A 17,910-nucleotide genomic window follows, 5' to 3' on the forward strand; every position below is an offset into this window, starting at 1 on the left:
GCCTATGATGAATATGTTCTGGCACTGAAAGCAAGTGATCAGTGCAGAATACACACTTCGGGGCACCAAACACACAAATTGTTTTCCAGATTGTTTGAGCTGCTTAAGAGCTAATACAAGATCTGAGGTAGCCCCCAAGATCAGGGATGTAACAGAGAAGAGCTACAGCAGATTTTAGCTATACGTTTTACACAGTGAGCGTGCCTGTTGTTGAGAAGAAATGTATTCTGTGCTTCTCATTAAATAATTTATAGCTGCTGTAATATGTACCACCCTCAGTGGTAAAGCTGTCAGTCTGGCTACTCATGAATAGCGAGAGACACAATTTTCAAATTGCAGACTTCAGTAAATACAGTAGTGTTGAATGTAGAGAAATGGCATTTATCTATAAAATCGTGTATGGTTTAATGGTTACAAATTTGAATTACATATGGTAATACATCTTCACGAGGGCTAAAATGATAATTCTATTCGTTCTTATGGAAGCAAAACGTTACATTCTGCTGGGAAAGATGAGGCCTAGCATTCATGCAGATGTTAATTTGACAGTATCACAAGACCACCCGACTCCCCATCCCCCTGCCAATGGCAATGGCATTCCCTGACGGCAGTGGCCTGCCTCAACAGGAGACTCTGCCCCACCACACTGCAAAAACTGTTGAGGATCGGCTGGAGAAACACAACAGGAGCCCAAGGCTTTGACCTGGCCTTCAAACTTCAGATTCCAATCCAATTAAACATCAACAGGATGTGCTGGAACAGGCCATGTCTATGGAGGCCCCACCAGGACCCAAAGTACCTGCTTCCTGTGTCTGGGGGTCAGACACTACATGTTCGAACATGTTGATGTCCTAGCACATCAAAGCTGCTTTGGTGGCAAAAAGAGAAGATACAAAATATTAGGCAAATAGTTAAATGTTGTGTCTCAGTAGTGTGCCACAAGGTCTAAGGAAACATTAGTGATTATATTGTCAAACACCCTCCCATGACATTTTCTGGAGGGCAAGAGGATCACTATCATCAGTAATGTTGCAAATGAGGGTTTTGCTTTTAATATCACCAGATACATACAGAATACATCATTTATATTACATAGAAACTGTGTCTCAGCTGAATAAGTTCAAGAATATCAGTTATTCAAATGAGCCTCACAAATACATGATGGGCTACACTCTTCTTCTTCACACGGAGAAATTGTGATTTTAAGCAAAATCGTAAATATCAGTTTGGAATATGCAAATATAAGGAAGAGTCTCCATCTCCAACTCCATTTCACAACGGATTAAGATAAAGCGCGTTTGGTTAAATTCACCAATAGGATTATGAGCGAGGCCTTAAGTTCTCTGTTGACATATTTTCCCCAACAAGACTCAGTCCATTATCTCTCTCACACAAGCTCCAGACTGCAGCCATGCAGCTGAAAACTGCACACCAAAAGAAGAATGCATATTAATGCTTTTTACATATGTATGCTGTTTAGTCGTTCTGCGAGCACGTGTGCAAGTGTGTGTTCGTTGGCTGTGCGTTTCTCTGCGTGAGCATGCGAACGCCAGATAAATATGCCAGATGTGTTAATGATTGTAGCCATGGCAACCAGTCTCTCTTCTAAGCAAAAGATGTCGAGGGTGAGAGCAGAGGGAGAGGAGCGAGGAGAGTGAGTGAAGAGGGGGTGGACTGGTGAACTTGGTGGCCAGAACAGAATTTATTTTTCATGAGGCAGCTGCTGTGACGGGTGAAGCTCAAGGATACAATCAAACATGGCAAAGGATTCTGGGAAGTAGCTAGCCGGTCGTCACGGCAAAGCTACGAGAGCGTCTCTCAGCATGGGCCCGAAAAAAGTTCTGTCAGCCGAGGAAGGAGACGATATTAAGAAGTCGCTGGAGTTTATGACAGAGGAGATTTCTACTGTCAAACTGCAGCAGAAAGCCATCCTGGACCTGGTCGAGGAAGTTAAGGCTCTCCGCATCCAGAACGCCGAGAAGGATCGGCGGCTGGCGTACCTGGAGAACAGAGTGGCGGATTTGGAGCAGTACACCCGGATGAACGATGTTATCATCACGGGGCTTCGCATCAAACCCCGGTCATACGCCCGGGCGGTCGCCACTGACAATGTAGGAGGGCCAGGAGAGGAAGATGTCAACTCCACGGAGCATCAAGTGGTTACCTTTCTACGGTCCAAAGGTGTGGAAGTGGATTATAACAACATTGAGGCTTGCCACCCTCTACCCCGAAAAAATGACAGTAACAAACCAGCCATCATTGTGAGATTTGCAAACAGAAAACAGAAAACAGCACTGTTAAAACAAGGAAGGAAACTGAAAGGATCCGATGTCTTCATGAACGAACATCTGATAAAAAGAAATGCGGACATTGCCAGGAAAGCACGTTACTTGAAGAAACAGGGAAAAATTCAAAATACATGGACCACCAACTGCAAAGTATTCATTAAACTGAATGGAACACCGGAACAAGCCAAAGTGTTGGTCATCAGAAATATGGAAGAGCTGGACAAATACTGAGGTCAACTTACTCTGGAGGTATGAATACACATGTGACGTGACACACAACACAACACATGGCACAGTCCAAAAGAACTTCATCTGCATCCGGCAACAATATCAACATGACTCATTGGAATTCTCTTTATGATAATCTGGAACTGAGAACATTTCGATACACAGACCATAATGTTCTAGACTTAGAAAAGGATATAGACCCGGAAAATAATTTCTTCTACAACATCAGCTGTAACTGCTGCTACTTCACTGATGAACAGTTTAAGCACACCATCAACACGGAAAATAAATTATCAATAATCCATTTTAATAGCAGAAGTCTGTATGCCAACTTCAACAATATAAAGGAATATCTAAATGAGTTGACAAATCCATTTGGAATTATTGCCATTTCTGAAACATGGATCAATGCGGAGAAAGGAATGGACTTTGGACTGGAGGGATATGAAGTGAATTTTGTAAATAGAAGGAACAAGAGTGGAGGGGGAGTAGCTGTGTATGTGGATAAAAACCTAAACTACAAGGTGGTAGAAAGTATGACAACTGTAATTGATAATTTACTAGAATGTATAACAATTGAAATTTATAAGGAAAAAGAAAAAAATGTAATAATTAGCTGTATATATAGAACACCTGGCTCTAGTATTCAAGTATTTAATGACTTCATAGAGGAAATATTCTCTAAAACAAATCAAAAAGTTATGTTTATCTGTGGTGATTTTAATATTGACCTGTTGAATCCAAAAAAGCATAAAATGACCGACGAATTCCTAAACACTATGTACAGTTTGAGTTTACATCCTAAAATAACCAGGCCTAGCAGAATTACACCACATTGTGCCACCTTACTTGACAATATTTTCACTAACAATATGGAAAACAACATTGTGAGCGGAATATTAATTAATGACATCAGTGATCACCTACCAGTTTTTGCAGTTTATGACACTAATTATAAGAAAAATCAGCATGAAGAACAACTGAGATACAGACGTGTAAGGACAGAAGAAACTATGACTGCATTTAAGAACGATCTATTAAATCAGGACTGGGACAAGGTGTACAAAGAAGCTGATATTGATATTGCATATGGCATATTTTTAAGAATATTCATGGAGTTGTACGATAAAAACTGTCCAACAATAAAATACAACAGAAAGCACAAATATTCAGATAGACCATGGCTCACTAAGGGTTTACAAAATGCATGTAAAAAGAAAAATACACTCTATAGGGAATACCTAAAACAAAGAACAAAAGAAGCTGAAAATAAATATAAAAAATACAAAAATAAGTTGACCAATATTATACGTGTATGTAGAAAGGAGTATTATAGTAAAATATTGAACAACAATAAACATAATATGAAAGGAATATGGGATGTTTTAAACGGTATCATTAAAAATAATTCTGGACAACAAAGTTATCCACAATACTTTATCGATAATGGCAATATTATGGAAAACACTGCTGATAAGGTCAACAGCTTTAATCATTATTTTGTAAATATTGGACCAAAACTGGCAGAACAAATTCCTGAGTCACTGCCATCAGTAGACTGTAGTGAAAACCTGATTGATAGGAACCCTAACTCAATGTTCCTCACATCAGTGGAGGAAAAAGAAATAATTGACATTGTACACATGTGTAAATATAAAACATCCACTGATTGTAATGATATTGACATGAAAATCGTCAAGAAGGTCATTGAAGGAATTGTAGGACCTCTAACATATATTTGCAACTTATCATTTCAGACGGGAAAAGTGCCAAACAAAATGAAAATAGCTAAAGTTGTGCCGCTGTATAAAACCGGGGATAGACGCCACTTCACAAATTACAGGCCTGTTTCTTTACTACCACAATTCTCCAAAATCCTAGAAAACCTGTTTAATAAACGATTAGACAAATTCTTAGATAAATATAAATTACTCTCTGACAGTCAATATGGATTCAGATCAAAAAGATCAACATCTCTGGCATTAATCGAATCAATTGAGGAGATTACGAATGCTATAGATCAGAAACAGTATGCAGCTGGAGTATTTCTGGATCTCAAGAAAGCATTCGACACAATCAATCATGACATATTAATTAATAAACTGGAACGGTATGGGATTAGGGGGGTTGTACTGCAATGGGTGAAAAATTATTTAAGTGACTGGAAACAATTTGTGAAGCTGGGTGTCCATTCCTCATCATGCTTGGACATTGCTTGTGGTGTTCCACAAGGCTCTGTACTGGGTCCAAAATTATTTATTATTTATATAAATGATATTTGTAAGGCATCTGATATATTAAAATTAGTATTATTTGCAGATGACACAAATATTTTTTGTTCTGGGGGGAATCTAAAGGAGCTGCTGGATACAATTACTTCAGAAATGTGCAAAATTAAAAAATGGTTTAACAGGAACAAACTATCGCTAAATCTAAGTAAAACTAAAATTATCTTATTTGGGAATTCCCTTAGAAATGCACAAGTGCAGATTCATGTAGATGGTGTGGAAATTGAAAGAGTACTTGAACATAAGTTTCTTGGTGTGATTATAGATGATAAATTAAACTGGAAGTCTCATATAAATCATATACATAACAAAATTTCAAGAAGTGTCTCAATCTTGAGTAAAGTAAAACACATTCTGGACCACAAATCACTCCACATTCTCTATTGTTCCCTGATTGCACCGTATTTGAATTACTGTGCAGAGGTTTGGGGCAATACTTACAAATGTTCGCTATCATCAATCTTTATATTACAAAAAAGGGCCATAAGGATAATCCATAAAACTGGTTACAGAGATCATACAAATCCACTATTCTTAAAATCAAAAATTCTAAAATTCACAGATCTGGTTCATTTTCTCACAGCACAAATTATATATAAAGCAATAAATAACCTGCTTCCTGACAATATTCTAAAAATGTTTTCTAAAAGGGAACGGGGATACAATTTGAGGGGGGAATTAAATTTAAAACATCCTCGTATCCGTACAACATTAAAAAGTTTTTGCATCTCTGTGTGTGGAGTGAAGCTGTGGAACAGACTAAGTAAAGATATGAAGCAATGTCCAAGCATGGCGCAGTTTAAAAAGCGGTTTAAGGATATGGTTTTTACAGGGTACAGGGAAAAGGTAGAGATTTGATAGGGTGTTCTTGTCTAATATTTTCATGTGTGTGCGCATGCACGGGTTTGTTGGTATGGGTATATATGTATGTGTATGTGTATGTATGTATGTATGTATGTATGTATGTATGTATATATATATATATGTGTATATGTATGTATATGAAATATATATAAAATTGTAGGTTGTGTATCCTTCAGGTGTTAATGGGGTTATTGAAAATGTGTATATGTGCGTATGTGTGTATATACGTAGGTATGGATAGATAGAAACATATATGTGTATATATTAAAAAAAAAAAAAAAAAAAAAAAAAAAATTACACATAACATATAATGTAATTACAAGGAGGTATTTCTGTAGTCTATTGATACTAGATAGTGGAAAAGGGGTGGGATTAAATAAGCTTATGCTTCTTCCTGCTCCTTTTTGAACATGGACGTTATTTGGAGTTGTGGTTGCTCGTTTTCCTTTTGTTTGCTTTGTTCATTTGTCTCTTTTAATTCTATTTTTTTTTTTATACTTTTTCAACATGTTCAAAATAAAGATTCAATCAATCAATCAATCAATCAAAACATCTTTTGACTCAAGGTCCCCCGACTTATACTGATTATGACAGGAGTCGTGAATCAACCCCAGATTCAGTGTGGTGTTTAGGGGCTTTTTCCCCCCTGATTGTTTTTACTTATCTGGGTGTATGTGGGTGTGTGTTTAAGTGTAGCATGTCTGGTGTGTGCGCTGAATATTTGTCAGCATGTTAGTGTAGCACTTTGATGTTCCTCCAAGTGCTCTATGATCTCAGAGAGGCTTAATGATAAGAATTCGATGTAGTGATAGAGATAATGAGGTTTACATAACATAAGCACACACAGTATTAAAAGGAATTCAGTGGCAAACATTTCCAGCACAAGGAAGCTGCTGGGTGTATGCGCGCACGGCGGGCGTGCACATGTGCACGCACACGCTCGTAATTGGACATCTGGTTTGAAGCGCTGTGTTGAGTTATCGTGTAGTTAGTTTAGCTGCTTAAACTACACATAGAAGGATTTTCTTATGCAGGAAATAAGGAAGAAAGATTTGCTGTGAGATAAAAAAGACCCCAGAGGACTTATATAGAAGTATGTCCCTTTCAGAATCCTAAAAAAACTAAAACTAAACTCAATAAAATTAAAAAAAGAAAGAAAGAAAATGATGAAAATACCCTTTTTAATCAGATTTTTTAGGCACAGACTTTGTACAGGTTACTTAAGGAACTGGTGTGGTTCGCAGTTAAAATTCAGATGTTTTGCAGTTTATGAATTAAAGCAGGGGTGCTAAGGATATCTGTGCATTTTGCCCACAGCAGTGGCTTCTCCATATAAATCTCCTCAGAAAAGTAAACATAACATTACATAAGAAATGTTCACGCTGAACTGAAGAAGCACCACAGTATGGGGTTATACCATCCAAAAATAAACTGCCTTAACTGCAAGATGTACTCTGTGTTTACACTTCCTGATGATTGTGTAAGGATCCATGGTGTTTCTGTCAGAAAAAACCTAAGGAGAGCTGCTCCTGTCAAAGCTTCTGACAGTCCAACATGCTGACAAGTGGAGACAGCTGAGAAGGTATCGGTATCACCGAAACACAAAATTTTGTCACAAACAAGCCGCTGCTGTTGATCAAATTTCCCCACTGTCAGTATATTCTGTCTCTGCTCCTCGCTGTGTATTTCATTCTCACAACGCAACCACAAGTGGCAGTAAGAGTTCATTCACTTGTTGCTATATCTTTTTGAAATGAAAGCTTTTAGGGCTGTAGCTGAAGCTTTCGTTGTGATATAGAAAAAGTAATGATGACTTCAGCTCAATTTCTACCATTCTTCCACTTTGCACTGGGCTGCAAACATCCCCCTTTTGTCTCGCCTCTGTTGTCTTGTTTCTAATGAGACAGCCAGTTGGCCAGGCAGCAAAGCTTGGGCAGCTCTGTTCTTTGTCTTGGATGGAAAAACCCTGCCAGAGACAGAGAGCCCCGCGTCTGGAGGACTGGTGAAATAAGCCGTTCTGTGACAGTGCCTTCAAAGAGAAATTGCACATCACATCCCCCAGATAACAGCAGAGCACTGGTGAATGTGCTGATGGAAGATGTGAAGAGTGTGTGTGTGTGTGTGTGTGTGTGTGTGTGTGTGTGTGTGTGTGTGTGTGTGTGTGTGTGTGTGTGTGTGTGTGTGTGTGTGTGTGTGTGTGGAGACTAACAGAGAGCAAACAAAGTGCTGCTTTTGTTTTTCAGATTACACTAATGGACTTGGCACAGATAAAATCCTTAAAGAGGTGAAGGTTATGCTTCGTGGGTTTGGGAGAAAGTATGTGGTGAAAATTTAGAGGAAATACAAGTAAATACTGTATAATGCTTCTGTAAATAGAGGTGAGCTGGTTCATTTTTGGATTATGAATTAGTCACTTAGTCATATCTAAACAAAAAGCCAATGATTGTCCTTTCCCTGCTCTGCACCTATGGGAAGATTTGCTGTTTCTGTCACACATAATTAGACCCTAAACTGAATGTTTAGGGTCAGAATTTGGCTTTTGGATGGTATGAATAGAAAAATACTGAAAAGACATGACGCTGGAGTTCATTCTAACAGAGATAATTTACTGCCTACTAGCATTTTATTAATAATTATTAGATTAATCACAAAACAGCCAATGCCAAAATGACTTGCATATCAAAAATATAGCTAAGACTGAATGTTGAATTATATTCAGTTTTGCTGAAGTATTATATTATGTTTGTTCCAAAAGGTTTTTCAGTGGCGCACACACAGAAAACCCAAGAAAAATCTACTGAACCTGAATATTGATATTGGTATTGGGCCAACAAACATGAGGTTCTTCATCACTTCACCTCCTTGGCATTGCTTGCTTTTGCTGTATATTCTAGGTGCAGCATAGAAATGTGATGACTTATATATAAAACCACACACACACAAACACACGTGCTGTTGGACTGTGGAGGTGTGCGCATGTGTGGTCCCTCGGTAGCTTTATAAATGTATGCATGCATGTGTGTAGGTGGGTGTATTCCTACCATTTCTGTGTGAATGTGTGTTTGGTTAGGTAGGCGTCACAGAGCCCGGGCACAGCTGTGCGCCCTGGGGAGAGGACAGTGGGATCAGCCTGTCAGAGTTCCATCACTTTCAGATGTGCTGTCTCTGGTCCTCTGTTTCCATTGAGGGAAGAAGAAAAGGATGTGGAGGAAAAGAGAGCAAAACCATGAAAGAGGGCAGCTATTGAGGATAGAGGAGATGGTGAAATAGAAGTGAGAGTGAGGTGTGAGCAGATGGAGTGACAGAGGAAAAGATGGAAAGGAAAGGGATAAGGAAGTACGGAGGAGGCATGCTCCTCTGTCAGTCCATTGTTCTGGAGCACTCCCTTTTTTTTTTTGTTATTCTCTTTTTATTAAACAACCTATATAAACACAAATAATCCAAAATAAACATATAATCAAGAACAGACGTAAATAATAAAAATAAATAAATAAATAAAAATAAGAAAAACAGACGGGTGTACCCTCTAGTGTGTATGTACTCGCACACACATATTCACTCACACACCCATATTCTTAAGCATACATACACATACCTACTTACATATGTGTTCACTTGTAGTCTCATACATACTAACATATACATATAAACACATAACGATTCAGAAATGTGGCATATATAGTTTTGGTTGTTTTATTCAATCCCGGAGCGTGTGGGTTTGATGAGTCCAAGGACGGGTTGAGGCGAACATTCCAATCTCCTCCCAAAATCAGAGTACCTTGTGCCTCTCCAACAATCAATTCAAAAACCTTTTTGAAAAATTTTATCTCTGATCCTGGGGGAGCATATACATTTATAAGAGTAATCAGTATACCCTCCAGGTACCCTTTGACTAACACAAACCTCCCCTCCTTATCACTGATTTCTTGGATGCATTCAAAATTTAACCTACTAGAGATTAGAATTACCACACCCCTTTTAGGACTCTGAGGGCAGGAAGAGGAATACTGATTAAATTTCCATTTCTTTAATTTATCATGTTCGAGCTTCGATAAGTGAGATTCCTGTATAAAGGCAACTTCTATTTGTTCTCTTTTTATTTTTGACATAATTTTACTTCTTTTAATATGGCTCCCCAGACCATTTACATTAAATGTACACTCCCTTAATCCCCAAACTGCTTCGCCGGAGGTTTGAAAGGGCATTATGTTATATCAGGAGTAGTTGTCCAATAATCAAGCTTCACAAAGTGTCTACCACCACAGTTTTCCACTGTCTCAAGTAGATGTGAAAAATATATTCATAAGCATAAGGAAAGCAAAACAATCGCGCCCACATTACAGCGATGGCACAGGTGGGTGAAGGTGAGAATATGCGTTTAAATAGAGACGTTCAGGAAGACTTTTTTCATTACCCCCCTTTTTTAAATGATTTAATGTTTGTTGTCATCTCCTCACCTGTTATAACTTCAGATCTGGCCTATTGGAATCTATCTTTGTCTTTAACCACGATTAACAAGCTGAACAAAGTTTAGCATAGCTTAGCCCTTATGAATCCAGCATAAATATGTGATTTGCTGTTTATTTGGTTGAGTCACTGACTGTTTAAAAGGCTGACCAGTTGTATGACTACAGTTTTAATCACATAATCATAAGTCAGCTTTCTGAGGCAGCTGTCAGTGTCAAAGAAATGCTTAAACTGACCTAAGTACATGCAAAAACAGCACACACACACAGACTACGGATACAGATGGCCTTGGCCAGGTAGCAAGGCTGCTGAACCAGACCCAATTAACAAAAAAGGGACTTACAAGAGCTTGCCACTTTTCACTCTGTGTATCCGTCCCCCACACAAACCTCTCTCATCACCCCTCCTCCATCAACAAAAGCAAGCAATTTGAAAAAATGCCCTCGTTATTTTTTTTTTTTTTTACGTCTGTCAGCGAGAGTGAATCAATATCAGTGAGTGCTCAGTGCAATTTTAAAAGAGTTTCTCTTCCCGCAAGAAATAGCAAGAGCCCGTGTTGTGCTGTAATCTCATATCGGAGCGCTTCTTATTACACACATGTGAAAACCTGGCTGTAATTATTAAAAAACAACCAGCCCTTAGTCAGAAAATTAAACTTCAGATCTCTGAATATTCTTTGGGGTGTGCTTTTAATCAAAAGACAGCAAAAATAATGACTTGCAGCAAAATTTGAATGTAAAAACACCCAACATTTTGAACCTGGGCTGCTTGGTGACCCAGACTGCAGTTGCTTTCAGACGTAGACAGTGCAATAATACATGTTTTCATATCCACTCTACTGGTATTTTCCTCTGCTGGCAGTCACAGTTCCCTGAACTCCGGAGCCAATTCCGTTCCCCACAGCTCCGTCCGGAAGGCTCTTTACATCTTACTCAGTTGTGCTCCTTCCATTCCTCTTTCCCGTCTTTTCTGTCTCCTTCAAAAGGCTCCACAATACGAGTCAGTCGTGGAAAACAGCAGAGGAAAAAGATGGTTGAATGCAGAGTTTCACTGTCGGATTTAGACACCTCTTTTATCAAGTTCGGGATCCTCCTTAAGCCTCTCCTGGCCCAGTGTTGCCATGGCAACTGTTAAATGCAACAGCACGGGATAACAAAAGCTTTTGTTCCATACCAAAAGCAATAACAGTGGTTTATGCTCACGGTATTGTCTGCCGACCCTGTAGTGACCGCTTCATTCTCCCACCTTTTTTCTCAGTTATTTGACATCAGTGGTTTTTACTATGGCACTGAATGAAAACAGATTAAAGTCCCTCGACTTTATTTTTAGTCCATATTTAAAAGACGTGAGTCACAGATTCTCTGGTTGTTAATTGTTCTGCACAGAAAAAAAATTGCACTACCGAAACTGATGTATGAGTTGTTAATAGGGTTTTGGTCATGATGCAGGGAATAACGACTGACAAAGATCACACTATTCCCACACTAATTCCCACAGTGAAGCAGCAGGGAAAAGTGTCATGTGATGTAAATTCCTGTTTATTATTTGATGTGCAGACTGATTGTGTTTATTCGCATAGCAAGCTGTCGTGGGTGCAAACAGATTTTAGTTTCAGATTTCAGAGCAGTGGCCCCACCGTGACCTGGACGGTGCCGTTGACAGTTACAGTACAGTGTTTGTAAGTGAAAGGACTTATTAAACACAATTTAATGAAACGGGAGAAGTAGGGGTCTGCGTACCTCTCCGTTCCTTTGGTTCTCAGGTGTTGTTTATTTAAATCGGATGATGTATTCTAGGATCAGGAATACATCCACAGTGGAGGCAAGCCAGATGGCTCACCCATGCTTCCTCCGTGGGATGGAAAATGACAGCTTGCTGGTGAATAAAATAGGTAAAGGAAATGAAAAGGGAAATGTGAGCAGATAGCTGCAGACTCTCTTAAAACTGTCATGTGCCAGGACCCTTCTGCTGTCTCTCTGCTTGAAGTTGCACTTAACAGCAGGATCTGGCTTCCACTGAAATTCAAATGTCTGACAGATAGCCACAAAACAGAGGCTGTGTTTTCAAATGTAGAGCAGATTGCCAGTTTAGCACTATTCATGCTAAGCTGTTTGGAAATCCAGGTGAGAGAGACGTCTAGAGACTTCTTTCTGTGTTATTACAGATGATTTTCATGGTGTAGCATTAGTGTTTTTAGTAGCAAGTTTTAGGCTATTCTGGCTTCTATAAATGTTGCTGGTTGTTTTGTTACTCTTTGATAGATATATAATTGCTGGCTCAATTATGATGCATTTTATTCTAGGAGCAAAGTGCAATGTCCTGTACCGCATCAAAGTTGAAAAGAGGCGGCTGAGAGGGATGGCGAGTGCAGAAAGTGCAACACTTTCCCTCGGGAGTTCACAGCCTGAGTCCTTCGGTGCTTATGATTAGTGAGCAAACACACTTTGTTTGAGGTTAAGAAAAGATTTTGGTTTCCTTTAAAGTGAGAATGTGCCTCACACTTCATGTCACTGTTGACTTTCTGAATATTAAGGTGACGTGGTTTTTCTGGGTCTGAGAGAAGAGCTTTGTTGAAATTAATCAGAATCATAGTGAGATAACATGTTGCCTTGAAAGGTTTAATTTACTTAAAATAGTGAGCCATTGTTCTGGACTTCTTGTCAAGCACCCATCCTGCTGAGAAACAGTAATTTTCTTTTCAGGGTCAATGAAATGTTGAATAACATTTGTCATTAAACCTCTGGTGGTAAATTTTGCAGGAGCAGTGGGATTTTCATCAGCCTTCAGTGGGGATTCCATAATGCTACAATTCCCTTATTCATAATTTTATGGTTTTCCCATGCTGTCTGGTGGGCTCTTGGATCGGCATAGGGAGGAGGTGCGGGGGTGGACTGAGGTATGCCAACTGGGGGGAGAGAGACCATGTTAAATGCGCCCATTTTTAGATTTCAGGTCAGGATTGACGGCAGCAAAATGTGAGCCCAAAGCAACGCCACCTGAGCCAGACGGCTCGATAGCATTGGAAGGCAAGATTAGGCAGACAGAAACAGAGAAGGTGGAAGAATATGCAGAATGAGAGGCAGTAGAGGATCAGGAAAATGACATTTTTAAAAAAGAGTGAGGCGTAGAGATTCACGACAGGTGAAACCAAAAGGGAATTCTGTGATGTTGAGCAAAGGAAGGAACCTGTAGGAGAAGTGCACGGGGTTATAAATGTTTATAAGCGGATGTACACATGTACACCTAAAATAAACACCTACAGGCATGTATGAGATCTACATTTCCAGGGGCTTCAGTGACAGAGATGGCGCCACAGAGTTTTCTCTTTTACAGTATTATGTAACCCAAGAAATCATCCCCTCTCTTCTGTAGTAAAACTGTGACATTTGTCAGCTTTCAGTGCAGGAACAAAAATGTTAACCTCATCTATTCTCCAACTCTGCCTTCTGCTCTCTGTTTCTCATACTGCTATAGAGCTGAGGGGTCAGACACATGGAATTGGCTACATATTTTTATTGATAACTCAGTTATTGGTCTGTTGAAGAACAGACCAATCTTATTTTGAGTTGCTGATGTTCTGTGCTTAAGGGATGCAGCAAATGCCTGTTTTTTCTTTTTTTATTAGTCTGGCTCAGCTTTTGACCATTTCTTTTTGGACTTTTCCTTTTGACTTTGGATTTTGTGATCTAATCTTTTGCTGATGCAAACAGACATTATTAAGTTATTAATAATGAGAAAATTGTTACGCTGACAGCCTTCAGTGTATCTCTTACTGCATCCATCCATTGCATCATAAATTTTCCACATCAGTGACTTTAACGAGAAGCCTGCAATGGTTATATGTGCTTCGCCACATTCCAAAACACTCACAAAAACACACCTCCTAAGATGTTATTGCCGTTTTTTACAAACAGCCGTGAGGCAAAGGCCCATTACATTAAAAAGCTGCGTGCCATTGGGCGTGTCTCATATTTTCTTCCAAGCCATCAAGTCTGTATGATGGCTGAAGGCTATCATCGCCACATTTTTGAAAGTACTGTCAGATGATTTGCATGAACCTTTAATAATGAATTGACTGAAGGCGATAATAGCTTCCTGATAACTGCCAAACAACAATTCCTGACATCAAGAACTTTGTCAGAAAGTTGGGTTCAAACTATTGCTGCTATGCACACTGACAAGTATATCAGAGTGCCTTAAAAGCTTCGCTTTCTTTCTCTATTTAATGTGAGGTGTTTTCTTCTCTGGGTATGCTTTAAATTTCAGTTTTCTCCCCTGCAAGGCATCGCTTTAAAATGGATGGTTACCTGGAAGAGAGAGGAAATTATAGTTTTTGAAATTGGGCATTGATTATAGCCACAGTGAAAAGTGCCTTCTAGACACAGTTGTCATTGTTGTATACACATACAGTAGCTGAAATGTGTTTACCTGACTTGCAGTAAGCTGAGGCACGAAAAGTAGCATTGCCTAAGGCTTTGATGAAGCACGTGGGAGTCGTACAGTGATAACACGTGATTTTTATACCTTTCAGTATTGCTTTGTGTGTTTGTTGCCCCAGTGGTTGCAGAAGGTTGATGGGTGAGTTGTTTATTGCTAACAGTGACAGGGTTTCTCCTGCCCTGTGGTCAGTGTCAGCACACACACAATGTGACAACCTCCAGCTGTGAGGGTGTGAGTCTGCTAATGAGATACCCTTTCGACCTGCCTGTGTAGATCTTTGTGTGTGTGTGCATTTATTTGTTAGTGGAATAACCAGAACAACAACCATCGACATCTTACATGAAGCGCTACAGAGATCATTTTGTCATTTGCTGCCACATCACAATAATAATGATGCACATACATTATTCCTCCTCCAAGGTGAGAGCTGAGGCTGGGGAATATGTGTCAGTGCTGTTTGTCTGCAAGCTCGATAAAACAAAACCCATAAAGATTAATCTCATGAACCTTTTCGGAGAGGTGCCATTGGAAGAATACATTTAATCCTGGTGTGGGTCCTGAGGATTTTTTGAGGTGGCCTTTGTAGAAAAGTTCTCAGTTAGGCTGTGGAAATAAGAACTGTTGTAATAACATAATACAGAAAAAGTCATAATTAAAGCTCAAGAAGAATACTTTTTTTTATTATTGCTGTTATTACAGCATGTGCAAGATATTGGTAGGAAATTTATGTTTTCTTGTGAATATTTTTATCCCCAGATGGAAACCATTATTGTATTCAGTAATTAGGAAGCTATCACCAGGAGCTAGCCCTAACTGGGATGGATTTGTACAAATATAAGCAAAGCTGCAGGTGAAACTCAATGAATTTCTGGTCATGTAGAGCAGTGGTCCCCAACCTTTTTTGCGCCACGGACCGGTTTATGCCCGACAATATTTTCACGGACCGGCCTTTAAGGTGTCGCGGATAAATACAACAAAATAAAACTAGTACCGGTACCGAAAAAAAGAAGATTTATTCATAACACACGTGAAAAGACCCAGGAAAGCCGAGTTAACGATAAAAATGCTAACAAAATAACGCTGAAAACCATACATTTCACACCTGAGCCTCAACTCTCGCGGCCTGGTACCAAACGACTCACGGACCAGTAACGGTCCGAAGCCCGGGGGTTGGGGACCGCTGATGTAGCACATTGATAACTAAATGAGCATAAAATGTCACACTTTTCCTTTAAAGTTATTTCCTACAACTCTTTCTTTCTTTTTCTTTTAATTTTTTTTGGGAAAATCAGTTTTGAAAAAAAATTGAACATATATATGTACATATTTTAAATCCATCAGTTTGATGTGATGATCCCACTGAAATAGCCTCTTTCCATATCCATGCACAGGGAGTGAAAATGAATTGCCCCTGTCTCTCATTGATTTAATGTGATTAATTTAAGTAGGCAGTAAATGAAGGGAGGGGAGGAGGAAAGTGGACAGTATGGTGAAGATACAGACTAAGAATGTGAGGATGATGTGAGGGAAAGAGGATGCTGAGGGAGTAGGGAGTGGAGAGGAGGGCTCCGTCATGAATAAATCACTGCTGAGATCTCCTTGCTGTCTAGCCCAGTGTAGACCAGTATCCTTTCATAGTTATAGCTCATCCCAGATGGCCTAGTTTACCCACAGAGAATAAGCCAAGTCGTAATTTACCAACTGGGGATTTCTTATGATTGCTTCATCCATCATCAATTACCCAGCTCAAGTGAAGTATGAAAGGAAACAGTGTGGGCATCCCCCACTGTTTAATATTACCTGCATAAACAGAAAAAAAATGTTTGAAGGACAATAGATGTAGAAATTAAAGTCTTGTTTAGAAATTACAATGGATCCATTATGTGTACCTGAATCTTAAAAACGTAGTACCTTTCTAAAAATCACTGCCTTCTTTGATGCAGTCGCAGAGGAGGGTGTTATGTAAAAGCGAGTGGGAAGACGAGATCAGGGCCCAAAAAAACTGAGTCAAAATTACTCAAATGATGAAGTCTTGTCAGCTCAGTACAGTACCGCACACCCATACACAGTAATGGAGTTGTAAGGGAAGAAAAGGAACCATTTCCTGCCTCACTGTCATTAAACAATGGAGACATCCTCCTCGCTGGCCAGGACAGTAAGGGACTGAGTAAGTCTGGTAAGACCTATGTTCCACAATGGCTGTGACTGTGGAGAATCATTATGGATTGTGTGTGTCTGTGTGTTTCTTGTTTACAGGGATGTGTGAAAGACACAACGTGTTTTTTTTCTGTAGAGGAAGGAGTTTGTCACTAAAGCCTTTGTCTCTGGTAACTGACACCATCCTTAACATACACAAATCCAAATTTAACGCAAACATGCAATCCAGGATCATTCACTTAACATTCAACGCTATTTTACTTCTGCTTCAAGTTCTGGGCTTTATGTAGACACAAATCTCTCTTTTAGGTTTTATATATACTTTATTTGCCAATGCACCTTTCTTTAAGCTAACTTAACCAGAAGTAGTGCTTCACTAAAAATATAACTGGCCCAAGAAGAAACTGAACTTCAGTGTACAGTAAATCTACTTTGTAACACGTAGGAGGAGAAAGAAGTGGGTTAGGTTTAAAATCAAATAAAAAAAGGCATAATTAGGTGGGACTTTCCTTAGTGTACGAAAGCAGTGACGCTTTCATATTTGTAGAAGATGTTACTTTATTTTCTGGTAAAACTGTATCAATGCCGACCATCAAAATGTAGCAGGATGCTAAAAGAGGAATCAATTTGTAGAAAAAGCTGAAATCTTTGGTGGTGGGTCATAGTGCTCTTAGTCTGTATTTTATGCACAGATGGCTGATTTGGAGACAGCCTGCCTTAGAAACCTTAAATCAAAAAACAGTCTACTTATGGCTGTTAAGGCCCAATAATAAAAATGCAACATGGAAAAGACAGATTATAATACAGCTAGATACAAAACCAACACTAGGCATCTTTTATATAATTTAAGTACAATGAGGGTACTTGTAATCAGCTGTGCTACATAAATAAAATTACCATTCCCATTTTTCATTACCCCATTTTGGGGTCTTCTTCCTCGTTTGATTATTTTGGAAATATAGAAGTATCATCACTGTGACCAAAGCTTAATTATTTTTCAAAGTTTTCAAAGGTCAAAGAGATGCAAATCTATGATGTTAGTTAACGCGTCTCTCCTTTATATTTACATCGTGCAGTGCGATTTACTATGCATTAATTGCACCATCTGGTATGTCTGACACAGACTGAATTAGGACTTTATTAGGACTCTCCTCCACAGTGTGACATGCCATGTAGGG

The 17,910-nt window shown here is 39.1% G+C and overlaps 1 protein-coding gene across 2 annotated transcripts in view; it reads left to right on the forward strand.

Moving 5' to 3' along the window:
- Window positions 1-17,910, forward strand: part of LOC308388339 (ankyrin-3-like) — a gene marked incomplete at its 3' end in the record, with an annotated part of 123,411 nt that overhangs the window by 1,260 nt on the left and 104,241 nt on the right. The window lies entirely within an intron of this gene.

Source organism: Rhamphochromis sp. 'chilingali' (genome assembly GCF_963969265.1).
Source record: "Rhamphochromis sp. 'chilingali' genome assembly, chromosome: 20".
Classification (NCBI taxonomy): domain Eukaryota; kingdom Metazoa; phylum Chordata; class Actinopteri; order Cichliformes; family Cichlidae; genus Rhamphochromis; species Rhamphochromis sp. 'chilingali'.